Genomic DNA, 23,744 nt, shown 5'->3' on the forward strand with positions numbered 1-23,744 from the left:
GTTTCAACATTCACAGGAACTCCGAGTTGCTCTATAATTGCTTCCTCATAGCGATATTTTAGCTCAAGACACGCTGTAATTTTCTCATACTTATTGAAGATAATGAAACAGGTTTTATTTAGCTGTCATTTTCATATTGATAATGTATTCTTAAATATGTTAATCTCACGCTAAAAAGAGCGTGCTCAGATCCAAGTCTTTGTTTAAGTGGAGTCATGTGTTCTCTGTGAGTTTAGAAACTTTTTTTATCAAAAGTGTGGTCATAGCAGGTCAAGCTGAAAACAAGGATTTTCTGAAAGGCTTAAATTTTTGGAGAAAGTGAGGACACACTGAGCTGCAACACTTGTATTTCTTGGCCCCATGAAACCACTTAACCAACTCCTGAAGTTCCACCATTCTTGAGAAGACTCCGCTCCGGCTCGACCCTTTCACACCATATCCAATTAAGGGCAATTCATTTTCATGACACATATTTGGACCTCGTGTGCGGGAGGAGAGAGAAAAAACACATGCCGGCCAGGTGGAACTTGAGGACTGTGTGAGGAAACACTCTGGAGAGGATAAACAGATTAATGAACGGGCAAACAAGCTAGTTAGAAAATGAACCCTGGGAAACTGAAGCTGTGTTTCGTGCACTTTATTTTTAGCCCCAAATCACGATCACTACATGTTTCAACCTGGCTGTCATGTGTTATTTTCTGGGCAGGTCAGGCTTTGAGGAAACATCATCAATTGGCACATTGGTGGTAGGTGCTGCATATGATCCAAAGAATATTGACACAATTTGCTTCTACACTTGAGGGTGCGATGGGTTGAAACAGACAAAGTGATTACCAAGTTCGCTAAGCCCCTCTCCCGTTAGTTACTGTTGCTATGCTTCCATTCTCACATATTCAAAAAAACTACTTTAAAGGGAACAGTGTGTAGCATATATACAGTAGATCAAGTAGATCCTATTGGCAGAAATGGGAAATAATAAAAATTGTGAATTAATCAAATTTTGGCGGGTCCAAAATGAACGTTTTGTTTATGTCTGTGGAAGATATCTGACGTTTGGTTCCCACTTCTAACAAGGCTTGTGAGCAAAACGACTTTGGTATCACGTGGTATCTCTGTGTTGTCAGTTAGCGCTGGAAAAAACAGATAAATGGCTGATATTGATGGTATTGCCTGGCAATGACTTGTTGTGAAGTGAATGCAATGGAACGGAGAAAGGAAGAATGTGACATCTAGTGGCTGAATGTTATCAATGTTTTCTTTAGTGTATAATCACCTAAACATATGAAGTGCTTTCATTAGCTCAGAATGAGACATTTATATCTACAAACGGAGTGGTTCCTCTTCACGGAGTCGGCCGCCATGTTTCTACAGGCAAACGGACAAAGCAAACACCGGCTCTAGATAGGACTATTACCAATTTTGCGTCGGCAACTGTAGTTCTCCTACATGCTTCGCACACGGGAGGAGTTTCAGTTGGTTGCAATATGCAACCTCACCAATAGGTGCCGCCAGATCATACACACTGCACCTTTAAGAAAACAAAAGCAGGCTTCTCATTTCTAGAATGAGAAGAGTGTTTCAAGCTTACTGGTTTGAAAATGAGCATCTTAAATATGCACTTGATGGCTACATAAATTATATGATTTAATGCTAAAAAGATTGACGCTAAAGCTGCATGTCCCTTACAAAAAAGTCGGTACTGTAAGATTATTTCACTCTGCTTATAGCTTACATATTTAGACAAGCAGTACAGGGGTTAGATTGTTGCTTTATTATTCTTGTTTTCAAAAATCTGAATCTGAAATGATCCAGGCAGCCCACAAAAAACTGACTAGGTTGTCTCATTCCACAGTTTGTGAAACATAAAGTATCTCTCTGACTACATGCACACCACTTAAGCATGTGGAGAGAAATCTTATGCTTGACAGGCCTGCAGGGCCTAGTTACGGTTGCTAAGCTATGATTGAACAATCACTGTTTCGGGGCAGGGTTCAAGCAAACAGTCATTTATCAAATAACTTGAATTTGTTCAACAGGAGGCTATAAGCACAGCGAACCCACAAGAGGCCACTTAAAGGCAGCTCATTACTCCTGTTTGCCATCTCATCAGCAGAGCTGGAAATTTTCTGCAACGTCATGACTGACCCACTGGGCTGTTTAGGATTTTACAGTCTGGAAATGATATTTATGCACAGCGAGAGTGGCGCTACCTGATAGACAACTGGCTCCTGGCTCAAGGTTGCCACACTGAAATGAGCATGATGAGAACATGCACTCATTACTCAGACTCCCATCGGGCACTGACGCATCAAAACAGGCAATTGACGACAGGAGATGACAGATGAGAAATGCACATCTTCATATTTCCGCATGTACGTGTGTAATTTCTCCGTCTCACGGCAGCCCACGGGGCGAAAAAAAAAAAATCAGAGAACAAAAAACCCCAATGCACAAAAATTGCTCTCCTCCAGCCTCATGATTCGCTTGATTATCCACGCCGCTCACCTCCGAGTGACACGGCACAATATGAGAAATGATGAATGCGGCTGGCTCGTCAACTGTAGCGGCGGCGGCCCGGGATAGAAAGGCAAACAAATGAAGCAAAAATCCTCAAATAGGTACTGCTGTTTGAAGGGGTATTATTGAAAACGCCTCCCTGAGCTTTATTCTTTGTCAGCCTTCACAGCCTGATCTCAAGGGGTTTAGCATCCAATCCTGGACATGACAAGTGATGACTATTTATAGCACCAGAAGTGTTGGATAATGGCTTATTAGATCACTCACTCTGAGGCGAACATCTCAGCGTGACAATGAGGTGATCCTTTTGTTTATTCCTATATTCCTTTTTAAGGGAGAGTCGTGTTTGATGCTACTGTTTACTGACAAACATCAAAAAGCCGACACAGGAGGCTGGTGGAATTATCTCCCTCTCGCTATTCTGCTCCTTCTGTGCCTCTTATAGCGCTGTGTACATTAGTACCGCTTCTCTTGGCTAAAGAAGTGCGTAGTTTAAGGCCCACCGGTCTTTTAATAGGGAGGGGGGGGAAGGTGAACATGACCAAGTACAGGCCTTCTCTGGCACCGCTTTACAGGCTTACATATAAACATGACTCTGGGGTCAAGTTGTCGCTAAGTGTTCTTGGGTAATGTCGAGGATGAGTGCGTTTAAATACTTTCCAGCGGTAATCCCTGTACTTTTCCGTCCTTCCTTCCTCGTACACCTGCTTCCTTTCCTATCCTCACATGTCCATTATTCCTTTCCCTTCACATCGCCATCTCCTTCCTTTCATCGCATTCTTCCTCGCCGTTGTCGTATTCTCCTTTGTTTCCCCCTCACTTCTTTTATTCTCTCCTGCCTGTCCCTTCCATCATCATCCCTCCGCATTTTTTTTTTCCGGACCCTCCCACCACATATACAGTAAGACTGCAACACTTTCTTTTTTCTCCCTCTCCATCACACACAGCAGCGGGCTCATGCAGGGTTTTATCACAGTCAGCACTGAACAGTTTGACAGTGAGGAACGAGCGAGGTTCCTCGGTTTCAAAAAAACTGGATTTCCTCCGGGGCACGGCTTCTCAAACTACAGATTTGGCCCCTTAAATAGTGCAGAGTGGTAATATACTTTAATGAGCACTCGGGCCAGATTGAAACTAAAAGGTCACAAGCTGGAAAAAGCTTGAGTTTTATTTCATTAGTAAATAATTACGAGGGATAAGATGTTGTTGAAATTGTTATTGGAGTAATTAAAGCGATGATGAACAGTGGCAGGAAGCGGTGATTGCGTTATAATGGAATTTCAATTTACTCCGTGATTTCCCATGGTCCTCTAGAGCTAGTTGCTTTAAAGACATCATCGTTAAGTGGAATGGGACAGGAAACTACAAACATGTCTCCTGACGAGGTGCGGTGTCTTTACTTCCGGTTGTGACAAACCCGTTGAAATATTTGAGGAGGACTAATGAAGTCAGCAAAGTGACTTAATCGTTTCAGCAAAACAGCAATAGTTTGCTAACATTAGCAACCATTAGCCACCATAAGCTACTCAGGCTGTTCTCATACACCGTCCGTAGCTATACCCACGAAAAGTAATGCCCTGTAATTCGTTTATATCCCACAAAATCAATTTGTATGTCATCCACATAAGCATATTCCACTTCTGGAGTAGTTTAAAACCAAACCACGATCTTTTCCTAAACCTAACCAAGTCATTTTTGTCACGCAACTTCCGTACTTGAATTACGCCACTTCTAGTGTTATGTTAACCCAAATCACGATCTTTTCCTAAACCTTGCTGAGTAGATTTCGTCACACAACTTCCGTACTTGAGTTACACCACTTCCGGAGCTATTTTAACCCAAACAACAATCTTTTCCTCAACCTAACTAAGTAGTTTTGTTGCCTAAACCTAACCAAGTTGTTTACTGTGAAGACGGAAGTTTATTTTGAAAACATTGGAGCGTAAATTGACATGTGTGTTGTTGGACATTCATATGAAAACACACAAAAAATTAGGAATCATTTCTCGTAAGATATCATACAAACCGTTGAATGAGGATATCTTGAGCTACTGGTCATACCAGACCAAAAAAAGGCTGCAGCAGCAAAACTCTTGAGTGTGCTGAATCGAGCAAGGGAGCGTTGTAATATTTATGAGTTAAACAGGAGGATTGTTATTGTTAAATATGTTATGTTTTTATTGAATTTCATTTAATAAAAAATACGTAGTGTCGTTTTAAGGCTTGATCTTGAATTGACAGATGCTTAGAATCCTCTAAAAGTGCAATTTTAATGGTTATGCCAAATGTTTTTTGCTTACCCGAAGCAGATATTTTGACCACAACGAGAAAAAGCTGGTGAGAAATATAAAGCAAACCCTCTGTAGTAGATATACAGCTGACAGACGAATGTTTTTTGTCACCACAGCAGATTCAAAGTGGCACTTTTCACCCATTTGTTCAACATTTTTAACACAAATTGTAGAAAAAAAAGCATGCCACTTCAAAGTTTAACTCTCAAGCTGTCACCCAATCCCTCTATTTCTCCCTCTAAGGTTCGCCGGAAAAAAACAAAGAAGTGACAGCCCTATTATGCCAAGACACTGCTGCCAACTGTTCGGGAGACACCGGACGGAACAACGGGGGCCATTATCCATAATTAATAGCCCTTTGGTTGTTTTAAGCACCCGGCCTATGCATATTTTAAAGAAATATCCAGTGAATATGTTATGTATAGGACTTGTAAGAAGAATTGGACAAAAAGAATCAGCATCCCAGAAACTGATGTGAACTTCGTTTTCCCAGCGTCTGCACACGGCTCCCCTCCCAGAGTGCTCGGTTGCTAGGGGACCAGAAGACTAATTTGGCCATTTGCATTGAATATGCAGTTTATAGGCTTTCCAGAGATATTTTTTTTGACTATCATTATATGCCAGAGACAGTCCAAAGGGAAACATAAGCAATTTGCCACATAGGGATTTATGCCTCCATGATATCTCGGTGCTATTTTTAAAAAGACAAAGTAGCCTGCCAGGGATGTCTTGTACAAAGGACTATAGAAGTAGCTCTCATGAATGTCAGACGTGGACATATTACATGTTTATAGTACGAAACACAGACATACTGGAGCCGCCCTGAGCGGCATCATTTGGCTGTGAAGGGAGAGACTGATTAAAATTAAATTAAAGCTGCTCTAATTAATAGTTCTACATTAGCAATAGATGAAATGACAACATGTGATGTGAAAGGTGTCGCTAGTAGTGATGAACCATAGAGTGTATATAAAGATGGACGACATGACAGCTTCCCAAAAGTGAAGGCAAAACATCTGGGTCGCCCCCTGGTGGCTGGCTGCAGTAAAGGTCATAAATCCCTCCATGTTACCGGATGGGTCAAATTAAAAAGTCAAAGTAAACGTCAAATAAATGTTTCCCAAAGATGGTTTCTGTCATTTTAGGTAGTTCTTATCACGCAGATGTATGTTCAAGTGTTAATTTTTCTGATAAATTTGGTTTGAATCAGTCATTTGATGCTATAAAAAGGGGTGAGACGTCATGATTGACAGCTGCTCGTGGAACCGTAGGCTGGAGTGAGGAGATGTAACTTTAACTTTTCATAACCGTCACCAGTCTGTGTAGTAGAATATGCCAATTTGATACTGTTTTGATTGAGTCTCACCGCTCTCATCAGCATTTCCAGCCTAAGCAGGAAGCTGTTTTTAGTACAATGCTCTAAAAATCCACTGTACGCTACCTGCCCATAATCAATATAGCGGAGGATCTAGCAGTTAAAGTGCCAAGTATCTGTCTCAGGACTTGGTGGAGACCAAAATAGAGCTAAAAGGAGATTGAATATTGGTCTTAGCTTCATCACGTTGTCAAAAACACGGCTCAATATGAATGCTAATGTCGCTAGCAGGTCAGCAATAACAATTTGAAAGTAGATAATGTGTCAGATGTTGTGTTATGTAGCTTCTTGTGAAGTTATTCTAACCCATAATCAGTTGTATGCAGCTTTAAGTAAATAAATTAGCTGTAAAATCCCCCATAACCATAATAATAATTGAAAAACAATAGATTTAAGATAGACATCAAACAACCATCCTTGTCTATTATCTTTAAGACTACTCAGCATTCCCTCAGCAGCACCTAAGCACCTCATGTGGGAGCTTTGCATGTGATCCCGACACCCCGAGGCTGCGATCACACCATCCCCTTCATCCCCTTGACTTTTGTTTCGCAGCACCTTTATGATGCGAGCCGGGCGTCAGCACATTCAGAGGCACTCAACGCTGTCCCTCCCATCAAGTCTGTTTTGATGCTGCCAGCTTGTCATTTAATGCCTCAATGAGGTACATACGCAGGCACACAAACATCATTTCCAAGAGGGACCGTGTGAATAAAAAAAAAAAAAAAAAAACGCTGTGAGAAAATAAACGCCTGCAGCAGAGAACACAGCAGGAGATCCGTTGATAGGTAGATGCCTCGAGCGCTGACAGCTTTCAGGAGACAGTGATTGTCTTGTTGGCTTTCTCTTACATTTCACCACTGAAGTGGCTGCTTTTGTAGTCAGAGCAACGTTACAGTGCATTATACATATTCTGACACATTATGTATTTCAATGCTGAATTGCAGCAAAACGTTGGAGGAAAGGAAGAGCTTTCCTCAACCAATTTTTTACTCAGATGTGTGCCTAATTGGATTTGTTAAAAATAAAGGAATCGTGTGATTAAAGGCTATCTTCTTTGTTGTTCATTTCCTCCGCTCATATTTCATGTTTTTGCTTTTGTTTCCCATGCTGACTCAATAACTTCTCCTCGTTTGTAGGAAAGCCGAAAGGACAAACACAGAATCCCTTGGGTTACACAATACTGGAGCGCACGCTGACTCGCCTTGACGCATGAACACACACGCATGAGACGAGCACGCGCTCGGAGTTTGGCTAACAACACTGCCCTCTCCTCTTTCATTAGACCCATGCACAGGTGCAGAGCGTGCTCTGTGCTGATGAAAAATAATTTATCAAAGTCTGTGGTGGCATTGCGGCAACCTTTTTCTCAAAATGTCACCTTCAAAGGGGGCTCCTTGCTCACGCATTATTGTTCTAAGGCAACAGAGCCCAGAGGAGCCGGGGGCAACTAAATGAGGTTCCTATTATGAACGCTATGATTAAGTGTCCCACGGTGCAGTAACAAATCCACAGCTCAGCTCACCCCACCTTTAATCTACATTGTCTGCCTGAGAAAACGGCAAAGTCACTCTTCTCACCTATCAAACCCTTTTTCCTTAATTGATCATGATTTCACTTTGTTCAAGACTTTCAGGGGCCTTTAGTGGTTCTGGCGGCTTCTTACACAGGAACTGTAGCCAGAGCGGAGTAACTCCGTGTAGCAATTCTGTCCCCTGCTGCACATAATATACTACTAATCTGCTTTATCAAATATAGTTTGGAGGGAACCTGCAGCATGGATTAGAGGAGTGTGACATCCTCAGACACAGGGAGGTGGATTTTAGCGTGGACATCGATTTTACACATTAAGTTCAGTTTGCTCATAATGGGGAGTACTACTAACTTGTATAATGCCTTCTGTGGATATGTGGGGAGATTTCTTAAGTCTGAAGGTAAGATTGAACCTTAATTTGCTGCCCATTCATTTCAATGAGGACTTAAAGGTGCCCTGTGGATTCTTTTGTAAACAAACAAAGGTTATGTTTACCAGCTAACATAGACTGTATATAAGAAGTGGACGCAGTCACCTTGATGTTGTCCATTGCTTAGTGGACTGTGGACGTGGTTTTGAAGCCGTTGCCATCCTGGTTTTTGGCTGTCACCATCTTGGTTTTCTGCAACCAGACACGAGAGGGTGGAGTTAAGTGCAACCGAACGCTGAATAAGACATTTTTACTTTCATGAACTGTAAACACACTGTGAAAGGACAATACAATCAGACTTCTTTTTGCAACCAGAGGAGTCGCCTACTGCTGGCTGTTAGAAAGAATGCAAGATTAAGACACTTCTGCTTTGGCTTCACTTTTCAGACCCGGAGGTTGCTGCTTGCTAGCTAGCAGCCTTTTGTTGGTGCATTGCTGTGGTTCTTGGCGCACTACCACCACATGTCGATCAGTGGAATAATGTGAAACCATTACTTTAAGTGGTCAAAAAGTCCACGTGGTACCTTTAAGGGGATGAGATGTATTAATTTCCAGGCATGATTTGATACTGCCTTGAGTTCAGTCTGTTTGAACTTTGACCTGCAAAATAATGTGCTGTTGTTACACACTGGCTGCGTGGAGTTTAAAAGGTGTGGAGATTTCCAAGGACACATGGGTCTAATGAAGAGATGCATTATGGGAAGTGTAGGATCTAGTTCTGAAGCTTGACCCAAAGTTGCATAAACAGTGTGGGCTAAACATCGTTTTTTTGAGTCCTCTTAAAAAACTGGAAATCCTTCCTGGTTAATTAGCATCTTTTCTGCCTCCTGTCCAAGTGCCATTAAGCAAGGCACATGCTCCCCAGTGGCTCCAACTGACTACTAGACTCCGTTTATAATGAGCAGCTCCCATGTGAGGCTGCTAGTAATTTTATACACGAGAGGCAGGGTGCTATACTGACAACAACAAGCAAATCCCCTCCCTGGAGTGTTCAATTGAGTGCAGATTTGGCAGCTTAGACAGCTGTGGCATTTGTTTGATATGGTTTTCGTGTTCATCAAACTAGTGAATGACCACGCACGCCCCGCGGACGACGGCGCTGTCATCTTGCAAGAAAGCACTTGCATCTGGGGAAACTGTAAAAAACACATTATAGAGCGCGGGGCGATCATTATTCAGCGGTTCTTACCTTGCTCTCGGTTGAGCGGACCGAGAGCGAGCCAGAAAAAAATGCACTTCGCCTGCTTTCATGAATCATATCTATACGTCGATGAAGTGCGTCCTCTATTTTTCTTACTTGCACTATATGTATGATTCACCACCATAAGAGATAAGCCACCCGTGTACCAAGACGACATTAAAAGAAGTAGGACAGAACGCTGAAAGAAAGGCCCTTCTCGGGCAGGTAATAGACAAAAAGAAAATAAAAGACTGTTAAATGGATGATTCATATTGTAACATTTAACAGAAAAAACTTCCAAATGTCCCAGTGCGGCGCTGTTATCTACTGCTGTGTCCCCGAAGCTTTGCACACTGTGATTAAGAAGCCTCTTAAATCTATTCTCCAACGAACTACAAACATCTTCACCAAAGTTAAATATTGCTTTGAGTCCGTCCCTAAATGGGGTCATTCTGGGAGCAAAGCACTGGCAGAAAAAAAAAGCCCCTCTGCTTTAGATTATATATTATGACTACTCATACACAAATGCGTCTAGTCTGCACTGCTTTTGTTCATGGCGTCGCACACACTGAACAGATACCGGAGTTGAAAGCCAAATTTTGACCACAAAAATGTTGAGCTGGAGGTTATTGGGGTGTTTATTGCTCTCCTCCTATAGAAAACAATCATGTACAACTGAGAGAACAATACTGTACAATAACTGGAGTGAAGCAGGGTTGGGAATGGGAATCACCAGAGGCTCCACGATACAATATCTTATTGACTTTAAACATTTTATGATGTGCTGAGTTTTGCGATAAGATATATTGCAATTTTGTTGTTTGTCAACATCTGTTATATCTAGTAAGATACAGTTTCCACTCTGTTCATCTCAGAGTTTTCATTCACACATCTTGAGGTCAGAGGTCAAGCGACCCATTTTAAAATGGCCAAAATTTAGCGCAACATTGGAGCGTTATTTAGCATTCTTTCCGACAAGCCAACATGACATGGTTGGTACCAATGGATCCCTTAGGTTTTGTAGTTTCATATGATACCGGTATCTTCACATCAGCTTTAGGACTGACCCCGCTACAACCTCTGCTGTCGGATTGTTAAGAGGTTAATAGTTTTTATACTAAATGATCGCAATAATACGCTTCCCCCACTCCTCGAGTGAAGATTGGAGCAAAACACACAAGAGCATGCAGTATAAGAGGAGAACATAATGATAAACCTCACATACCATAAGGAAACCGTGGAGAATATAACAGTAGAGCCAACCTGGGAACAGAGCAGAACTGAAGCTTTGCAGTGATGTCTGCAAGAAGACACACCTGGTGCCAAGATAGAGGTGCATTTGATGATTCCTGTGTGCAAACAGTGTAGAAAAACAGAGATAGAAAATACTGTTTTAGTGTTGATGTTGGAGAATTCAGGCAAAAAAGTCATCTGATCACGCTGATTGATTGCTCTCACTGGATTGCAGCATTGTCTGCAGTCTATTTGGCCACTCTAAATCACAATATTCACAGCTGGTCTTGCCCAAAAACTGAGGACCTCCAATATGGCTGCCTTCGTTATGTCACTTCACCGTCTGTAATAGTAGTCTAAACTGTTTTCACTCAGGCCTCCTAATGAGGCCCATATGGGACGCGGTATGGATGCAATTAACTGCAATTAACTAGCTGGTAGGACGGAAAACCAGCAACACTTAGCATCACAAAGACTGATATGGAAACCCTGCGCTAAAGCAAACTGAAATGACCCGAGCTGCCCCCGTATCGAACTAACTGCTCCTCCTAATAGCGACTCCCAAGACTTCCACTACTCGCACTGCAACTGAAGCATCCGTCGCTGTGCAGCGAGAGGGCCAGAGACACTCACAGTGAGTGTCTCGGCTCTTTTGAGGAGGTGTACAGACCATTGTGAAGTAGAGCGAGTCCTCATTGGTCCTTATTAACTCCACTAGAACGAGCAGGAGCAGAGGCCGGTGTTGGGCTGCTATGAAAAGAGAGAGAATGCCTCACTCCCAAGGCTTTTAATGTCATTATATAAAACGTATATGATGGGGATCAAATGAAAAAAAGTCAAGGCTTAATTCAAAGTTTCATTTTGCTGTGTCCGGGACGTTTCTGGGTGTCAATCTCTTTAAAAACGGTTTAAACCCGGTACCAAATCTTAAGCATCCAAGAGGAAGCTACGGAAATATCGGCAATTATTAAGCTCTTTCTAAAACGAGAGTGAATCTGGGGTTGGCTTTCACTTGCCGGCGAGCACCGTAACCCTCGTTGAACCGGAGAAGAGGGGCCAACTTTGAATACTGTGATTCTGACAGAACATTTTCAAGGCCATGCATATTAAAACCCGTAAGTGCCTTTGTAAGTACTGATTATGAGTCTAAATTAGCAGTCTACATTTAGGAATGTCAAGTTATTAAATTAAAAAAACAGGTGACAAAAGTTATCCAAATACAATCTGGGTAATTATAGGTATACAAGAAGCTGCCTTACAACTACAGCAGCAAAAAGTCTCAAGCATTTAGAAAAGCCTTTGGCCATAAGGTTTCAAAAACATATTGCAGTTGAAAATGAATGTGCTTCGTTCATATAAATAAATAAATTAATTAAAATGACAATGAAATGTAAAAACTCCTTCACTGAGAGCTCCCCCGAACCGGAGCAGCCGAGCGCCGAGCTCTTACAAATCACATCATCAGACAGTGAATACCTGGAGGTCTCGCTTTATGTGCTGAAATCAGTCTGCACCCTTTAGAAAAAGGCTCTAAAGGTCAAAGCTAGCTCGGCAAAGGCAGCGTTTGTTTCATATAGTGTGAATAGAATCACATAAAAGTTGATGTTTGAGAGACAAATGGGGAATGTAATATCATAGATCTCGTAGATGTATTCATGTTTAGTGTAAGTATGCTCAGAATAACAAAGGTCAGGAAGTCAAGGTCATAGAAAGTAGCGCATCCCTTCAAAATAAGAGTATTGTAATACCATATCTCCTCCTTTTCATGCTGCCATGCAAATGGACTACAAATGGTAAAGTACTGTAAAAATAAAACGTAAAAGCAACAAAATCCTGCACATGCAAATGAGCGCACCTTAGCAATTCTGCGGTGTCACATTTCATATAATATCTAATGTTTCGCCGACAAAGAAGTAGTGATTGTTCGCATGTACAAATTGAGCTCAGCCTTCAAAAGCAGCACATTTTAGTATTGAATTTCAGCGGTATTCAACACTAAGCTCACAGGCCTGAGGGCCATAAATCTCACATGATACTTTACAAGTGTAGACTAATGCATGACTAGCAGCAGAATGTAGAGTTTTACTGGAGTGCAACAGTTTAGAAATAGCTTCACTTTCAAATATCAATAATGTATAGGCCTCGGGACAAAAACAAGACCCCGGCACTAAACACTGACACATTTTAAAACAGCGGGGCAGACAACTAGTGTAAGCATACGTTGAGGTCTGGACAGTTGCATGAACTTTTTGGAGAAAGCTATAACTTCTGAGTTGCTGCTGACAGATCGCTAGAGGGCTTAAATATACTGTAATGTAATATCTCCCAAGGAAAAATCTCTGTGGTGCTGTAATGCTTGGTGACTAATGCACGTGTACTTGGTGTGTACGATGCAGATTTGGCAAAAAAATGTAGTTTGCAGTGCGTGTTGTCATGGAAGATTGTAACATTGGTGTGATAACACATCAAAATGATGTCTTAAATTGCCTTATTCTAAGCTGTTACAATGCTAAAATGTCCTTTCATATATATATATATATATATATATATCTCAGGCTTACATTATTATAAAGGCAGTATTTCTGCCATTTCATTTCTGAAACTTTTGCATTGTAGAAACCAAACTTTCTACAATGATTTTTCTAACAGTGGGGGTTTCAAAACCGGCCAGTGAAGGTTCCTCTCTTGGAAGAACACACCTCTTCATACTGCTTCCATGCAGCGATATCTCAGACCAGAATGAGGAGGAAGGAGGATGGGAGTCAGCAGCAGAGGTCACTTTTGACGGAAGAAGACGGCTGATGTGGATTCCTCGCCGCGGCTCCTAACGAGAGCCCCTGCAGGCTTCAAACCTCTGGCAGCACTTCAAGGTGACTTCCCCTAAAACGCCATACGCGAGGACCACCGCGAAGATGTAAATTATAGAAAAGTGCAAAAGAAACACTGACATTACATAGGTGAATATCTCCATATTTCAACAGCAGACAGAGGATTCCATGTACATTGTGTATAAATGTTTCAAAGGAAGTCCCTGGAAGACGAGGAAGGCGAAATCATGGCGGCGAAAAAAGGCTGCCGTATGAATCCCTGAACCACCTGGAAGACGCGGACGTGGGAAATGAATGAGACATGCTCACCCTGCCCTGAAAAAAACATCTGTGACGGCGCCTCGGCTGCCGGAAAAATTTGGAGAAATGAACATGATGTCTTAAAAAATGATGTTCTAACATGCCTCATGCACAACGGAGAAAAAAAGTTACAGAAACATTTTTTCTGGCATAAAAGGTTTATGAAGGACATGGAGATACACTGGAAAGCGGGGGAGGTGCTTGGCATATGTCTGCGGTTCAACTCACCCTGAAACATTTTTTCTTTTTCTTGGATTACTCGCGTCCAACGGTGACCGAAAAAAAACAGTATCATTTTACAGCCGTCTTTTTAAAGTCTAAAACACTATACTCCGAAAAACAGATTTTGCGGTGAACCACTTTAATTAGCTACGTGGCCAAAGACATAATAAAAAATGGTATTTAAAATGATGGATAGTGTTTGTCAGTGCGGCGGCACATCTCTGGAGGTTGCTCTTAATGTATCTCGGGAAACAATAGGAGTCTGCGTGACCTTCAGGAGGCTGGGTTGTTGCATCTATAGCAAATACACTGGGTATAATGGGTCTTCATGTGTTGTATACACAATAAAGGATAAAGCGCTGGTATCATCATGTTTAGAAAAGCATCTTTAGCTGCCCTTGCTTGACCCCAATTTTAACTGAGGCTCTTCTACGTGACTGAATTTCACCTTTAGCTCACATATTCATGTGTACGATTCAAGACACTGTCTGTTTTGTGAGCTTTTCTTTGTGTATTGGTACTTTTTTCCAGGAGCCAAACATGCTGTGCTGTATTCATGAGGCTTAAAACCCCCCCTCTCTCCACTACCAATCATCAATGGTAAAAATTAATTATCATCTAAACGAAAATTAACTCCGGCTGCGCTGCTTCTCCTCTAAATGAATTGGCATTTAGGCGAGTCAAACTTGTCCTGTAAGCAGTTTTTCTCCTGCCATATTTCATTATCAGCCCTCCTCCCCCTCCGTCGCCTTTGATCAGCCCGCATTATGCACATTGTAATGTTTAAGAACATCACAGGGTATGTACCGTGTATGTTTGCGAGCTGAGGAATGTCACGTATAAAAAACGGCGAAGGGAGAAGACAGCTGGCTGACAGTTCCCCACATCAAGGCGCAGGCATTAAACTGCAGCTCCAAATGAGCTATCTGTGTCTGGTGGCCTCGCCGTGTTCGGCAAGAAGTGGGAGAGATATAGCGGCGTTTCATATGAATGCTGACAGCTCCCCAGATAGGCCAAGGTTAAAGCGGTGTGAAGTTTTTTTTTTGGGGGGGGGATTTCTAAATCTTTGATCAGGATGAAATAGCATCTTGAGAGGCCAAAAAAAACTTTGAGGAAAGCTACTTTCTGATTATTTGAGAAAACCCTGGATTCGTGGAGCACTAATTGTACGTCTGAGGATTGGAGGTTGGCTAATGTCTCTCTGGGGCCTTAAAAGGGACGCAGATGTGCTCCAGATCAAGGCACTACACTGCCTCATTCTACAACTACTAGATTGGAAAAAGAGCAGATGACTTGATCCTGTTAGATGTTCTACAAGAAAAGCACAACATGGTTTTCTTGAGCAAATTAACCGCACATTTTTCTATCTGTTCAACCTTAGAAGGAAGATTTGTCACGTATTTAATACTCTTATCAATATGGGAGTGGGCAAATATTCTTGCTTTATGCAAATATACGTATATATTTGTTATTGGAAATCAATTAACAACACAAAACAATGACAAATATTGTCCAGAAACCCTCACAGGTACTGCATTTAGCATCAAATATATGCAAACATGGCTATTCAACAACAGCTGTCAGTGTGTCAATGTGCTGACTTGACTATGATTTGCCCCAAACTGCATGTGATTATCATAAAGTGGGCATGTCTGTAAAGGGGAGACTCGTGGGTACCCATAGAACCCATTTACATTCACATATCTTGAGGTCAGAGGTCAAGGAACCCCTTTGAAAATGGTCATGCCAGTTTTTCCTCGCCAAAATTAAGCATACGTTTAGAGTGTTATTTAGCCTCCTTAACGTAAAGCTAGTATGACATGGTTGGTACCAATGGATTCATTAAGTTTTCTAGTTTCATATGATGCCAGTATCTTTACTCTAGCTTTAAAACTGAGTCCACTGCAACCTCCGAAAGATCGATACTGCACGTTTTATTGCTTATCATTTCTACTTTTCATTTAAATTCTCAAAAGTTAGATATAGTAGTGTCACTTTAAAGTTAGAATTGCAAAGCAGATTAATAACTCAGTCCAGGCTAAAATGACAGTCAAAGGCCTCCGATGAATATCTTAGCATATGAATCATTAAAGTTCCTCTTCACTGACGTCAGCGCCAATTAGCGATTTCATAAAAAGTGCTGGCAGGAAATCAGCGGTTTGCAGGGTGAAGTATGGGGAACAACAGGTTCCCCCTAATTGAAACAGCCGCAGCTGCCCCGATTCCCCTGCTGCACATGCGGATCCCATTTTGCTCTGGATTGCTACCTGCTAACGGATAATCACTCTTTCGATGAGCTGTTTTCAGCGAAGATTATGCATTTAAATATGGTAATGAAGTCGCTCAAGGGGGGGCTTTAATAAGGGAGGTAATCGATAAGGCAATTATAGCTAAACAGCCGAGTTAATCTCTCGTTACAGCGGTGACACAGGTAATGAGTCATTGGCATTGGGAGGAAGCGTGTAATAAATGCATTTATCAAACACTTTTAAATGGGAGGCAAATTAGCCACTAGCTGCAAACTCTTCCAGTGTTGCCTTGGAGAATAATTGCCGTGCATAGGACTGTAATTGGGACAGTATGTGCTTATATGTCACTGAATGGGCGGCGAAGGCTATTTGAAAAAGGTATTGGCACGTCAGTGTCACAGAGAGTGAATAGATATTAATGGTTGCCAGGTGACTGTCGAGCAAACGGAGGTTATACATTATAATTAAATATAAAGCAACTTGGAGTGGGAAAGTAAGAATGTGGCAAATGCTCTCTTGATCAAGGATAGAGCTATTTGGGATAATAGATACTGTAAATGTCCCTGGGTCAGAAGGGCAAAAGCATGATTGTGACATTATCATGGTCAGAGATTCAATTCCAGTTTGTACCAGCCGCTGCTAGATACAAGTCCTCATGGCTCCACTCAGTTTAATATGGCTATTTTTTAGCCATTAATTAATTAGCCATAATTTAATATTTGCTAATTAGCACTAATAAAAAAGTACAAAGTAAACATATCCTTGTATACCTACTTATCTTACGAAGTTATTCCCCACTTTCCGTGCATTCTCCTACGAATGTCCAGCAACATGTGTGAATTTCCGCTCGTTACATGCACACAGTCTTTCCAAAATAAACTTCCATCTTCACAGGAAACAACTTAGAATGATTGTTAAAAACAACTCTGGAAGTGGTGTAACTTAAGTGCGGAAGTTACGTGACAAAAACTACGTAGGTTTAGGAAAAGATCGTGGTTTTTACGGAAGTTACAAGACAAATAGATAAATGTTGACTTGATGTTTCACACAGGACTCAAACACCGGTCTCCCTGGCAAAAGTCTGGTGTCTTTGTACCCACTCATGCAACCCGACCTCCTCCATATGCAGCGTTTGTCGCACTTCCTACTACTACTACGTTTTGTAGATATAGCTATGAACGATGCATGATAAGAGCCTCACAAAATACAATGTGAACACTTTGACCTGCTACTACTTTGTCATTAGGATTCATCCTCTGGGCACCATGAATATCTGTACCAAATTGCATATATAATTTATATATCAGTCTGGTGGGCCGACAGACCGGCAGGCAGACATTGCCATCCCTAGAGCCATGCCGCTAGTGTGGCAGATACTTTTTTTACTGCAGAGGTATCTGTGGAAACGCAGTGAATTTGAAGCTCTCTGTACACAGTCTCTGGATGACAGTATATTCTTTATGCAGGGCCAGAGCTCTATTGGTTGATTAAAAGGGTGAATTTACATAAAAACCTTCCTTTGTGCAGCGTGAATCTCCATAGACAGATGAGTGCAAAGGGTCCGTTTCCCAATTTGATCCGTCACATATGCATTGTTCAGTCTTCTCTCGTCATCGGCCACACAGCCAGCGCTGTTCCAGAAGTTCAGCTGTCTTGCCGCTGATTGTGTCCATCCGAGCTTGATGTAAGAACAAATCAAGCACCCTGGGGGGAAAGCTCCATGTCTCTTTATGCTGGAATAAATTAATAAACAAGAAGAGAATTTCCACAGCAGACTTTTCTGATGCACGTTCTGCTGCGTCCTAGAAGGCTGACATACTTTAAACTGGGATTTAGACGATAATCCTTGCCCTGCAGAAATTCCAACACGACACCATGTAGTATCAGCGAGGCCAAAATGTGCAAATGCGTGTCATAAAAGTTAAATAAAGTGCTTTCAGAAAGGTTTTATCACTCGTTTCTGATTCATTATCTTGTCTGGTTGAGTGTACTTGTGCGCGCATGGACGTATGCTTGTGTGCATTTAGTGCGCGAGGGTGTTTTGCAGAGCAGTAGATGTCGCCGGGACTCAGCTGTGTGTGGGTTGACAGAGGCTAAGGGGCCCATTGTGGCGCGCTAAAAGCCAGGTTAATGCTTCCCATGCATAATCTGAAAGCTGGGGCAGCGGCAGTACATCTCCTCTCATTTAAATCTCACTGGCTTGTGTAACATCTTTTATTCCTTGAGTGGCAGCTCTCCTTTGGTTTCTTTTTTTTTTTCTCCCAGCAGCTGCTTCCCACCTCAGTCGCAGCGATAACCGCGTTCTGTTCTCGCAGCGGGGGCTAAATGCTGCATCAGGAAGTTTACCCCCCTCCCTTCCTCCATTTGAAAATGTGCTCTCGCCACTTATCTACGCAACAATATAACAGCACCACAGGTACGGCTGTTGGAGGAGCGTATTCTCATTGACTGCTGCATTGATTTTAAATTAGAATTGCTTTTAACTGCCTTCTGCGTGGCCCTTTATTCAGATTACCATGTCAAGAAGCTGTATTTCTGGTTGACTTCTTGTTAGCGCCGATCCGTCCGTGTCTCCATGTCCTTTCAATAAGAGACTTAATATAAAGTGTTGCTCTGCAAATTCCTTCCGTGTTTAATGTTTGCAAAAAAGCTTTGGGTGCTAAGCAGGCGGTCGCAAAGCCTGATTACTTTTCCAGTAAACTTCTTTTTAATTTGCAAGTCAAACAAACTCCTGTATTTCACAACATTGTTCCTTGTGTTTGTTGACTTCCCACTTTTTAGAGTTCCCCACAGCTCAATCTGTAAAAATAACAATAATAATTCTAAAATCGACCATTTTTTTCCACCTTTACAATTTATTATTTGTCCTTTCTTCTGAGCTTATTAAAACCCGAAACGTACTGGACATACCGGAGTGTGAACCCTGCTCTTTTGCCACAAACTGAGCTTGCACATTTGATGATGGTTACAAAATACCATGTTCTATGGGCTATGCATGGACACTTCCGTTTTTGTTCCTGTCATAATTACTATGGTCGCTATAGTCTTCTTTTATTCCTTCTGTAGGGCGAACGCCCCTGTGAATGATAAAAACCTCCTAGTAGGTGTAGTAGGCCCCTTCTGACCCACATCTATGAGGATTATAACCACCGATAACGCCCATTTAATGACCTGATAACAGTCTAACCAGCTGCATAAGCTCCCTTCATCATCAATGTCTTATGAACAAACTGCTGTTAAACTCAAATAACATGAATCCACATAGAGTTATTGGGGTTTTGGGAGGATAATGCTGCGTAAACACCACTGTCAACACCAATTACGGATGTAAAGCATACAAAAATCCATTGTATTAACCATGTGTTACAGCTACGAGATGCCAAACAGAAGAAAAAAACACACAAACAATAATTGTCCTTTGGACTTTGCTGGTACCATTGTCCTTTTCTGAAACTCCTGACCTCTACGGACCACCCAGGCCAGCTCATGTAAGTATATACAGAATGTGTTGATGTCAAAGCTAAAATTAAAAGAGTTGTAACATTATTATCCGCCGGTGACTGGCAACCTAAACAATGAGCTCAGTCACTTAGGTACGTCTCCCTCCATTTGTCTCTTTTCCCTCCGCCACTGTCAGCACTCCCTTACCCTCGGCGCAATCTGAACAACCTCCCGTCGCTGCAGTTTACCGCTCGTCAAGAGGACAGTAATCATGCACTTGGCGCCGCTCCACGCGTCAGGAGAACGCTGGCCGCCCTTCAGTCAAGAATGCGGCTGATGGAGCTTCAAATACGAGAGAGAGAGACCACTGGGAAACTTTGGTATCTGTTTTGAACTCGCAAAGTAATCATGAAAGTTGTTGTTAGATCTGAAAAGCTGTAATCAGATGTGGGGTATTATCCAGGGTTGACTGCAATTACCATTTAAAAAAAAAAAAAAACTGATTAGAAAACTATTGTGGTGATATTTGTTTCCCGACACGACTTGCAATTACCCTTTTCAAAGAAAATGATTAGGGAAAAGCTACAGCTGCGAACCAACAATGACTTGTTTGACTACACATTGTCAAGTCAGCACGGGGTCGTATTCTCGCTCTGAATCAAGGCTATCATTCACCTCCCGTGTTAGATCCGGCGCCATGATTTTATTGTACAGTTTGACCCCTCCACACTTGTAAAACATGATAAAACTTCCCTCCTGTTTGTGATCTGCATTAGCTCCAGCATGTCAAACCAGCCGAACAAGGGCTTTTTTCTTCCACGTCCACGATAACCCTGACCTCCCTCGGTGGAACGTAACACCCTTGTCGGCCTCCATCGCCGCTGATGCTGCTGCGAATCAGCCGGGTGTTATTTCCCGCCCCTGGCGTCGCCTCCTGGGCTCTTCCGTGCCCTTTTATCTCTGTAATCATCAGGCGGCGCACTGAGATCAGACACACTGTCCAAGTGACTCCCCTCACAGGAATGTGAGAACGCAAACGAGAATATGAAAGGACGGGAAGGTGTTTGTGAGCATGTTTGTTTAAGTGAGTGCGCGCCGAGCGCTCGGGTGTCAGGGCTGCAACTTTTCCGGCACAAACACTGCTGGCAGCTCTCCATACTAATCAAATCACACGTCACGGAGGCCGGGCGCACATCGGCTCTGAAGTGAAAAGTCGTGTGCGTTCGTGAACCACAAGGAGAGACTTGTGTGTGTGTGTGTGTTGCCGCAGCTACGCCGGGGTCACCCGGACGTCATTCATAGTCACAGTTTGTGACGGGTGTGTGACAAGCCCCACAGGAGGACTGCTTGATGTGCTGATACAGACAAGAATGTTTTTCTTAAAGTGTTGTGCAGAGAGGGGGAAAAAAAAATCGCACAGAAAGATCGTACCACCAGAGAGTTTGGTTCATACTATCCACTGGAAGTAATGCAACTATCCCTTATGCTGCACATGCAAAACAAGAAAGAAGAAAGAAATAAGATAAAGAAAACGATAGAAGATTCCACACAACAAATACAAAATGACAACAAAACTTATCTCTCCAGCTTTGAAATCACAACACTCATTTCATCTGTCTTATTTGGCAGATCCTAAAATCTGATTATGTTGTTACGGAAAGATTCCTACTACTCACAAAACAAACCCCTTTGCTTTGTAGAAGGTGGCGTGTCCGCTTCATTAAATCTCTGTTATGTCTTCTGTCCAGTATACCAAGCATAACATCTGCATCTGCTACTGCACGCAAGTCTTTCTTAGTCATCACCAGTGCATGTGCGTGACATCACATCACATGAGGTGTAATACTGTAACGCTGATTCACCCTCAAACAATCTGCATCTACTGTGCATCACAGGGTAGGTGTTGCCCCATTGTTGCTGCTGTTTGCTCAAGAATCGCCTTCAGAAACTCCTTCTGTTAGTCAGCATGGAGCAAGTAGTAGAAGAAGACAGCTTGTAAGTAGGTCACATGTGATCAATATGAGCGTCGGGGTTCAATAAGATTTTTATCAAATCCTCTCTAATCTCTTATTGAATCTAATTAGGTTTCAGCGTTCGCGAGCAACTAAAGCTATAAATAACTAAAAACTCGGCGTAATAATCTGTAATCACCTTTTGTTGACTGCGAAGGCAGCCTAATTAATGTTCACAACTCCTACCTGGAAATGAGAAAAAGCAATAAACCGTTGCTTGATTGCATCTGACACATTGAAATGCCCTCTTATTCTACACCTATATGAGCAATTTGATTCTAATACAGGAGGTCCAAAAAGCAGAGCTTAAGGAGAGTGAATATTGGGCTTACAGTCTTAACTGGATAACGTATCCTCGTTTAACGGTTCGTATGATATCTTACGAAAAGTTGTTCCTCATTTCTTGTGCGTGTTCCTGTGAATGTCCAGCAACGTGTGACGCATGTGGAAATTTCTGCTCCAGTCTTTTCAAAATAAACTTCTGTCTTCACAGGAAACAACTTGGTTAGGTTTAGGCAACAAAACTACCTACTTAGGTTTAGGCAACCAAACTACTTACCTAGGTTTAGGCAACAAAACTACCTACTTAGGTTTAGGCAACAAAACTACTTACTTAGGTTTAGGCAACCAAACTACTTACTTAGGTTTAGGCAACAAAACTACCTACTTAGGTTTAGGCAACAAAACTACCTACTTAGGTTTAGGCAACAAAACTACCTACTTAGGTTTAGGCAACAAAACTACTTACTTAGGTTTAGGCAACCAAACTACTTACTTAGGTTTAGGCAACAAAACTACCTACTTAGGTTTAGGCAACAAAACTACTTACTTAGGTTTAGGAAAATATCATGGTTTGGGCTAAAATAACTCCAGAAGTGGCGAAACTTAAGTACGCAAGCTACGTGACAAAAAAATACCGAGTTAGGTTTAGGCAACAAAACGACTCCTCCTCCACCTCTACCCCATCCCTACGTGGTGTTTGACGCTCTTTATACTTCTTGGTTCACTTTACGTTGATTACATATGAAAGGATTGCAGGGGATGTATAGGAATTTTAGTGCATTATTTTTCGTAGGTTTAGTTACCAATGGTGTGTAACAGCCTGAACTGGAAGAAGGGAGCAAACTAGCTACCTAAATATTTTATACACTATCTTTTACTAAAAAAAAAAAAAGATCATAAAGTGACAATATTCTTTCGCTTCAGGGTTTAAGAAATTTGGATATTTTGCCATCTGGGAACCGAATCCAAAATGGGTCAGGCTTTCAGAGCCTAACCCTAGATCAATTATTAAATATTTTAAATAATATCTGCATAAATATCATGAGGATCAATTCTTATATCCCCAGTCACTCACAGATCAAAGCTCCAATTTACATCTTTCTGGGGCGCAAGCTACCAAAGAGGAAGGAAGGATGAAAACGAAGACAGAATAGATATCATTTATGAAACAGAATCTGATATGTCACCGGTTTGTTTCAGCCTGGCAGCTGCCCTGTTGAATACCCGTCTGAACTTAGCACCGCGCTCTCTCATCATCTGGAACACTTCTGTATGAATCCGGGGAGAATAAAGGATGAATGAGCGAGACCTAAGAGGAGAAAGTGCTTGGAAGGCTGTAAAATGAAATGTCACCAATTTGGTATTGCTAAAAGCAACAAGTCTATTTGAGTAATGAATAAATGCGTTCCACTGAATTCCTCTCCTTTTTCTGCTTTATTTTTCACCTACCATTTTTTGTTTCTACGAGAGTGTGTGCGGGGGGAGGGCGAGCTATCACATTTGTCTCCATTGCAAACCCTAAAGCTAGGATAAATGAGTTTAAATGATAGAGCATTTGCATCACTGAGCAGGATTTTGGATGAATGAGCCGCGGCTCGTGATGAAATTCTACTCCGGGCTCGCCGTGTAATTTCAATCACATGTGAGGACTCATGCGATTCAATTATTCTATTGGATCAAATCCAATACGGGCTATCATATTTACATTTGCATGCAGATGGGGGGGAAAAAAAAAAAGTATGGATATCTGAACGGTTGGTGAAGAAGTCAAAGCAATTTCTTTATGCGTTCATGATTATATCTTATTTTCACTGGTTGTAATATTTATGAGATCATAGATAATTTACAGT

General features: G+C 41.9%; 1 long non-coding RNA gene across 1 annotated transcript in view; it reads right to left on the reverse strand.

The window, feature by feature from the left end:
• Positions 1–23,744, reverse strand: part of LOC119483348 — a 106,741-nt gene that overhangs the window by 9,605 nt on the left and 73,392 nt on the right. The window contains exon 6 of the long non-coding RNA XR_005205652.1: positions 10,553–10,676. This is a non-coding gene — a long non-coding RNA (uncharacterized LOC119483348). The remainder of the gene's footprint in view (positions 1–10,552; positions 10,677–23,744) is intronic.

Source organism: Sebastes umbrosus, chromosome 24 (assembly GCF_015220745.1).
Source record: "Sebastes umbrosus isolate fSebUmb1 chromosome 24, fSebUmb1.pri, whole genome shotgun sequence".
In the NCBI taxonomy this organism is placed as follows: Eukaryota; Metazoa; Chordata; class Actinopteri; order Perciformes; family Sebastidae; genus Sebastes; species Sebastes umbrosus.